A 9,084-nucleotide genomic window follows, 5' to 3' on the forward strand; every position below is an offset into this window, starting at 1 on the left:
CACTGTGGAGCCCAATACGGCGTCATCACCAGTGCTTTTGGTAGTCGAAGACCACCTTTGGTCAGGATAACTTGTACTAGATGTTCCCCTCGAAAATGGCCAATTGTTGGCGCCCTTCCCGCTCATTATTTGTGGAGAGGCCCAGGGCCTCTATAAATAGAGCTAGCCACCACAGAATAGAGACGGACAAGAAGGGACCAAAAAAGAGAGATTGAGAGAGAGGCGATTGAACTCACCCAAGTAGTTCATCGCACCAGCTCAAGAACACCTCTCGCGAGGCTATTCTTCCCTTGTACTGTTCCTCATCAGCCCCTGAGGCAATCCACCACACCACACACTGGAGTAGGGTATTACACCACAACGGTGGCCCGAACCAGTATAAACCTTGTGTACCTTGTGTTGTTCATTGTTTCTAGCTTAGATCACGCGAGGAGATTGGACGTAGATCAGTAGGGGAGAGATCTCCGCGCGCACCCCAGTGTTCGAACCTCAAGGGTCTGCCGGAACCCAAAATCCGACAGGTGCCTCTCCGATGATGCATGAGTAGTTCTTTGTAGACCTTCAGGTCTGTAGTTAGTAGCTAGATGGCTTCATCTCTCTCTCTTGATTCTCAATACAATGGTCTCTTGGAGATCCATATGATGTAACTCATTTGCGGTGTTTTTTTGGGATCCGATGAACTTCGAGTTTATGATTAGATCTATCTTTTTATATCGATGAAAATTACTTGAGTTTCTTTGATCTCTTATATGCATATTTGCTTATCGCCTCGTATTTATTCTCCGATATTTGGGCTTTGTTTGGCCAACTTGATCTATATATCTTGCAATGGGAAGATGTGCTTTGAAGTGGGTTCGATCTTATGGTGCTTGATCCCAGTGACAAAAGGGGAACTGGCACGTATGTATCGTTGCTACTAAGGATAAAACGATGGGATCTATCTCTACATAGATAGATCTTGTCTACATCATGTCATCGTTCTTATTGCATTACTCTATTTCTCCATGAACTTAATACTATAGATGCATGCATGATAGCGGTCGATGTGTGGAGTAATAGTAGTAGATGCAGGCAGGAGTCGGTCTACTAATCTTGGATGTGATGCCTATATAATGATCATTGCCCAGATATCATCATGAGTATTTGAAGTTCTATGAACTGCCCGAAAGTAATTTTTTCACCCACTGCTTTGTTATTTTTCTCAAGAGAAGCCACTAGTGAAACCTATGGCCTCCGGGTCTCTTTCTCATATTATTTGCCTTCGCGATCTATTTTTATTTGCTTTTATTTTCAAATCTATTAAACCAAAAACCCAAAAATACATTGCTGCAATTTACTTTATTTGGCGTTCAATCTATCAATATTTACAACTCTCTCCCGTCCGCGTGCCATTTCTGGCGCCGCTACCCGAAAGGGATTGACAACCCCTTTAACACGTCGGGTTGCAAGTGGTTGTTATTTGTGTGCAGGGGCTGCTTACGTTGTGTTGCTTGGTTCTCCTACTATCTCGATAACCTTGGTCTCATATCTGAGGGAAATACCTACTGCCGTTGTGCTGCATCATCCCTTCCTCTTTGGGGAAATACCAACGTAGCTTCAAGCGACATCACCACTTAAGAACCTTGCGGCTTGACACCGCACTGATTGACGACGAGGGTCAAGATCTATCTATGTAGAGATATGTTGCGATCCTGTGTTTTGGCCCAACGACCTTAATTGCAAAACTGCTTGCCGTATGCCGAGTTTTCTTATAACAACAGCTTCCAGACCAGTCTAAAGATGTCACCGTACGAAGCTTTGTACAGCCGTAAGTGCCGCACTCCATTAAATTGGTCTCAAACTAGATATAGCCATATCTTCAGAATATATCTCATGATGGAGGCTGAGAAACAACTGAAAGAGATCAGAGATAGATTGCAATTGGCCAAATCTCGACAGAAGAGTTATTATGATACAAAGCACCGACAAATCAGTTTTGAACCCGGAAACATGTATACCTCCGAGTCACTCCTATGAAAGGGGTCAACAGATTTCAAACTCGTGGGAAGTTGGCACCTAGGTTTATTGGTCCATTTCCAGTCATGTCTTGAGTGGGCATTATTGCATATCAGTTGGAACTACCCCCTGAATTATCAGACGTGCACAACGTGTTTCATGTTTCCCAGTTGAGGCGATGCATATCGCCGCCTGAGAAAAAGAATGCTATGACTGAAATAGAGTTGGCAAGGGATTTAACATATGAAGAGATACCAATTAGAATTTTGGATCAGATGGAAAGAGTCACTCATAGTAAAGTAAGGAAGTTTTACAAAGTTCAGTGGGAGCATCACACGGAGTCAGAATCAACGTGGGAACGAGAAGAATTTCAAAGGGCACATTATCAAGAATGGTTTTCCCAAGCAACCGAATCTCGAGGACGAGATTCATTCTAAGTGGGGGAGGTTTGTGACAGCCTGATTTTTTCCCTCCTTTATTGGCTTGATATTCATTTGGTTTGATTTTGAAATTTGGAGATTTTGAATCTTTTCATATGGACTTAAACACTTGGGTACCCTTGGCTTTCACCCAAGTGACTCATTTCCCCCTCTAATCATCATTCACTCTCTGGTTCTACCCAAAATAATATTTAGAATATTTTTCTTTAATGAAAAATATTCATTTTCCCCTCCAAAACCCTAGCTAGTTAAATGAGCTCCAAAGCAACCCCAATTTTTCTTGCCCAAAAAAGTCTGAGAAAATTCACAAATATTCTCTGAACCCTAGGGCACCTTCCTGAGCAAAAATATTGTGCCACTTTTTGGAATATTTTTGCTATAGAAAATATTTTCTGTTCTTGACAGAAATGATGGTTTCTACTTGCTCCATTGTGCCTGATTTTTCTTGTGCATCATCACCTTAGTAGATGATTGCTAGCCTCCAAAGCACAGCCTCCAAATCCTAGCCATTTAACCTCAGTAACCTCTCAAAGTTACTGATCAAAACCTTACCAAACGTGTGAAATATTTTCTACTGCACCTAGAGTCAAACCAAATCATGGTAATCTTCAAAACTACCATGAACAACAAGCCAGGCATGATCTTTGGACGTTGGTCGGCCTAAGGGCAGAGTTCACGCGGTGACCATGCATGTACACCATGCCAGCCTGCATGTCGATGCATTCTGAGTGCCGCCGAGCGCTCTGTTTCGTGCGTGCTCGCTTCCCCGACTGCCATGACGTGCCAAACTGCGCCACCATCCTCATCTCAACTCCCTTAACTTCCCCCTGGCACTCGCCGACGCTGGAGTTCTCCGCAGCGAGCACGGGCGCGGTCCGGCCACCATAACAATGCGGTGCGCACTGTGCTCGCCGCCTTCTCCTAGATCTTGTGCTCGTCTCCGTTCGCCCATAGTCCCCATGTGAGCTGTGTCGCCTTCTCCTTTTCTCACTGATGCCGCTCGTCGCCGACCGCAGTGTCCAGGTGTCACCGGCGCAGCCCGATCCACTCCTCGGCACTCGCCTATAAATGGAGCCACCCCCAGCCTCCTCGAGCACCATCCTCCACTCCCACACACTCCACAAACGTGTAGATAGTTGTAGCCCAGCTAGGCAGGCCGCGGGCCGCCGTCCCCGAGCTCGAGCTCGCCGGCGATCTTCTCGGGTCGCCACGGTAGCTCCATCCTCTCCCAGGCCTGGGCGACCCTTCCAGAGCCTCCGCAGCTCTTCAGTAAAGCCGTTTCGACCACTTAGAGCCCCTGGAATCACCGCAGTTCACCATTGTCTTCGTCTCCGGCGACCTCCACTCTCTACCTCCGCTTGCGAGGTCGAATCAGATGTCGTCTGGCCACCCCTAGCTACGCTACTGGTACGGGCAGGTGCGCCTCGATCCCCTCTCTCGATCCGTCCCTCTTGTTTTGGCCAAGGAGCCCTCGTTGTTGGCGTGAGCTCCAACGAAGCCGCGACCCCTTGTGTTTCCTTCTCCCCTCCACCTCACCAGACTAGTGGGGCCCGCTAGTCAGCCACTCAGTACACGCGCGAAGCGATACGAGTGCTGGCGCCCGGAGGCTTTACGCCGTCGACGTCACCCCTAGTTTGTTTTACCTAAATTCAAATTCAATTAATTTCCAGAGAGCTTCAAACAGCTATAACTCTTCAACCATAAGTCCAAATGAATTGATTATTTTGCATTGTGTTCTTTGCAAAGAAATCTAACAACTCACCAAAAATGAGATTTTTCTGAGCTGTCTAGAATTTCTGGTGATTTTCAGAAGGGATCTTGATATTTTCTTCTTGTGCTTAAAATTATTTTCAGAGGGTGAGGCTTGTCTTGAGGATCACCAGAAGGCTTGTGAACCTCATCTGCACTAAGGCAAGCCACATCAACATTTTCATGGTGCCATTTCAATATTTATGATTTTCTGTATTGAATGAAAGAGTTAAACTATGTATTTAAATAACTATTATGTTAATGATATTCTGTTAAGTACTTGTTTTAGTTAATATGCTTGATTTACAGAATGTTTGAAACTAAATTAGTTGGTAAAGAAAATAGGATTCATTTGTGATGAAAAAAGAATAATTTTGTTATGCGTAGGAGTCATTACTTGAAGTTATTTTCTTGCATGAGTAAAATAATAAAAATTTGCTAGCAAATATTCTGTTTAAAGTGAGGATTATTTTAACCAGAAAAGTGGCATGAGTTCTTGATGTTTATGCTTAGTGTGTATATAATTGACTCAGTCATTTCTGTTAATACATGATGCATATGTTAGTGTTGCATTTCATGGCATACTATGACATCGGTTATTTTTACTTTAAGTTGAACCTGAATATAACTCAACTTGAACATATCGTTGGCAGGGTCATGGTGCCTCTAAATCGAGATTTTCCCAGTGCAACCACACTTGCCTTTTGGGAAGGTTATGGTCGGTGCCTCCAACTAGGGAAGGTTATGGGCATGCTCACCCTGGCCCGGTAAGCAGACTTAACCTTGTGTGCCCGTTGTTGACATTATGGTACCAGGTCCCCTTGTGGGATCGTTTTGGCCACGACGGTGGTCGTTGTGTCTTTGGTAGACACGGGGCCACCCAGGACTAGACCAATGGGGATTGTGTCGGAGTGGCCGGGAGAATGTCATGGCAATGGAGGGGTTTCGTTGGAATGTCGTTGGTCCACCCGAATGGGAGTACGAGGCCATGGGTTCCGTGGTGTGGGTACAGTGTGCTACCTCTACAGAGTGTACTAATCTATCGATAGCCGATTCCACGGTTACGGACATGCTCATAGTAGGTCACACCATGGGTAAATGTTTAATAAATTTTGCACACTAAGTTATGAACTTTGCACTGTTGATGATTGTGGAAAGCCATCGAGATGTTCAAGACCAAGTATTGGTCGTGGTTGTGATCGCCGTAAGGATCACGAGATACTTCTAGTCAAGACCATGATGGTGGTATGGTTGTGATCCAAGAATGATCATGGTTGGTAAGCCAGTCCCGAGGGACGTTTATCACAAAAGCATGATCACAACATGTTGAAGTATTATTGCATTATTAATTGGTTAATTATCATGATATTGTTTGCCATTATGATTATGCCTGTTGTGAGCTTGCAAGTAAATCCAATGTACTGACCTGGCGTGTCATGCCAGCTTTCAGGAAAGTCTCGTTGGAAAGGAGTGCTGCTCGAATCTAGATCGTGTCCAAATCAGTGTCCCTGTGCTATGGAGTGTCCGCTACGACGTTGTTCCGCTGCCGCGTAGTTCTTATGATCGAGGCCCCTTGTATGTTCACTAAATAATGTACATATTGTGCAGCCGCACCGTGTGTGCCGCTTGGCCTCGACACCTATTGTAATATAAACTATGATCCTCTAGCATCAATAAAGCGGTTGCTCTCTGTACCAAGATGTTGTGTGTTGCCAGAAGACGTGGTCTCTGGACTGGCAATACAGGGTAAACTGGTCACTCTGAGCCGGGGTTCCACAACGCTTGGTATCAGAGCCGCGCTGACTGTAGGCCATGCTAGACTTCGACGTGTTACCTGGACGGTAGATACGAGTCTAAGTTGAGTGCCGGTAGCAATTGTAGCTCGTGGTTGCATTGCATGCACTTGTTTTATTTTTATGCTAACCTGCTAATGGTTGTGAGTGTAGATGGGTCCGGTGCCATATTTGTGCCAGTTGCAGCCGATGCCATACACGTTGCCGCATCTTCTTCATAACGTGTGGCGTTGGCTGTACCCCCTCGGTGACGACCTAGTGTATCGTGTGTACTGGGAGCGTCTAGCTGACTCAGTATATGAGTATCACGTAGTGGTTACTCCGCGCACCAGTTCCGATTCCAGCAGTTACACTCGTACCTCTCGGAGCGGTTTTGCTTCTACCTCTTCTCAGGTTGTCCAGTTGCTGCATTCGAGGTCCTTGTCGAGCTTCGTTACAATGAGGTCCGAATTCAAAACCACCCAGGTTTCTACTACTATCCTTCTCTGCACGACAATGGTCTTGTCCATTTCTCTATCATTGCTCCGGATTCTGATAGTGTTGCTAGCCATCTTGCTCGTTATATCACTGCTAGATATCTTATGATCCACGAGCTGGCTCGAGAGCTGACTCGTGCTCGCACTACTTTAGCCACTGCTTTAGTCACTACTGGCTCGGCCACTACTCCCTCCTCTCTGGGATTTACTCCTTATATTCCAGCCAGTTCTAGTTCCTCTGTTTCACCGGTTACTCCTCCGAGTAGCTCGGGCACCTCGACGGTGAACCCCCTCAGTGCCCCTGCTGAGTGGGTTACACTTCTCACTAGACCTGTAGCCCCGATGATTCATCCTCCACCTGCCCCTGAGGGAGAGCCCTCTAGGCAGCGTCGTCGTTTTACCTTTAACCCGGAGATTTCCGTTAACCTCGTCAGTTTAGGATCCGAGTCCACTTCAAGAGAGGACACCGCAGCACTAGCAGAGCAGTAGAGCCTCTGAGTATCCGCTGTCGTTGGGATGATGTCCAGATGTAGTAGAACGAGTCATGATGTTTCGTTGTTTGTATGAGAGTAGTTGAACCTAGGATGTTGGTTACATTTCATGTATGAGTCTATGTATAATTATGCTGGAACTCTACTTTATTTGCCGTGTTTTCTTCGTCATTTCGGTTTTTCTCGGGCTTTCGTTGCTGGCTTTTCCCCAATTTATTTTGAATGTTTCTCATCTCGGTTGTGTTGTGTTGGGAAAAATCATAAGAGGATGATGTGGGGAGGCAGCAGTAACAACATTCATGAGGGAACTCTTGTTTGTCGTTCTGCACGGTAGGCAAGACACCCTCCCAAGCCATACGTTCTGCCACCGCCTCCACCGCCAAATCCGCCCTCCACCGAAAAAATTCCGCGAATGTTTGAGGAAAGACAGAATAATGATCCGATTGAAATATTAAGAAGTGTGCAAGCTATGGTTGGTCCGAATGGAAATCAATATGGTCACCACTCCAAGTTGTCAGATTTTCCGAGGACCAAGCCTCACAGTTTCAGTCAGGTTGTTGACCCCTTGGATGCAGACGATTGGTTACGCACCATTGAGAAAAAGCCTGAGATTGCTCGTACTGAAGAAAATGATAAAGTTCCATTTGCAACTCGTTACCTTGAAGGCGCTGCTGCTATATGGTGGGAAAATGCAAAAGCCATGTGGCCTGCTGATGAAGAGATCACCTGGTCAACATTCAAGGAGCAGTTCCGGAAATATCATATCCCTACTAGAATTACGAAGACTAAGCAGCGAGAATTTCTCGTGCTCATCCAAGGAAATCAGTCTATAAGTGAATATTTGCAAAAACTCAATCATCTGGCCCGTTACTCCCTTTATGACGTAGCTACTAAAGAAAGAAAGATTGACAGATTTTTTGGTCGGTTAAATCCGCAACTCCGGAGTAATCTCAGTATCTCTGATTTTCCAGACTTCCAAACTCTGGTGAACAAGGCTTTCATTGCTGAAAGGGAACAAAAGCTTTTATCAGATAATAGGCCTACTAACAATGACCGCAAGCGCAAGTTTGAGCCAAAGAAGGATGGACAACCAGTGCAAAAGGCTCGTACCTGGCAACAAACTCAGGTGGAATATAAGCCCAATTGGCAACATAATGTTAACAAGACCACCACTCAAGTTAAGAATGTCGTGACCAACCCAGTGCACGAGGAGCACCAGCGCAACAATTCTTGCTTCATTTGTGGGCAAAACGGGCATTATGCCAGGCAATGCCCCATGAACAGCAAGGCAAATGCTCTATTCAGGCCACAAGTCAATTATATGGAGTCATGTCCGACCCCGCAAAACCTCACTGGGTACATTCATCACCTCTCCACCGATGAAGCCCAAGAGAACCCCGAAGTCATCATTGGTATGTTTTCTGTTAATAACATACCTGTAGTAATTTTATTTGACTCTGGGCTTCCCACTCTTTTATTTCTTGGAGTTCTGTTGCCCAAAACAAATTTCCTTGTTCGCTTTTGGGCAAGAATATTCCTGTGCAAACCCCGGGATCATTAATCAGGTAATCTGGTCTGCCGAAGTCTGGAAATCGATATCAACGGAGTCTTTTTTCCATCTTCATTGATAATCATTGAGTCTGATAAGTTGGATGTTATATTGGGTATGAATTGGTTGACCCAATATCAAGTCTACATAAACTGCGCGACCCACGAAGTCACTTTGACCAATCAGAATGGGCAGACTACGAAATTCTATGCCCGCAGAAGCATACCCAAGAAAGAAATGGCTTTCACCGATGTGACTGAATTGGAATTTATTCCTGTGGTCAGTAAGTGTTCGGATGTATTTCCCGAAGAATTTCCAGGCATGCCACCCGACCGCGAGCTTGAATTTGCAATAGATCTTGTGCCCGGAACTGCACCATTATACAAGAAGTATTACCGGATGCCCTCATCAGAATTAGTCGAGCTAAAGAAATAGCTTCATGAAATGCTCTAGAAAGGATATATTCGCCCCAGCTCTTCACCATGGGGATCACCTGCTATTTTCGTGGAGAAAAAGGATGGCAGCCTCCACATGTGTGTGGATTACCGTCAGCTGAACGATGTTACCATCAAAAATAAATATCCATTGCCA

This window comes from Triticum dicoccoides, chromosome 7A (assembly GCF_002162155.2).
Source record: "Triticum dicoccoides isolate Atlit2015 ecotype Zavitan chromosome 7A, WEW_v2.0, whole genome shotgun sequence".
Classification (NCBI taxonomy): domain Eukaryota; kingdom Viridiplantae; phylum Streptophyta; class Magnoliopsida; order Poales; family Poaceae; genus Triticum; species Triticum dicoccoides.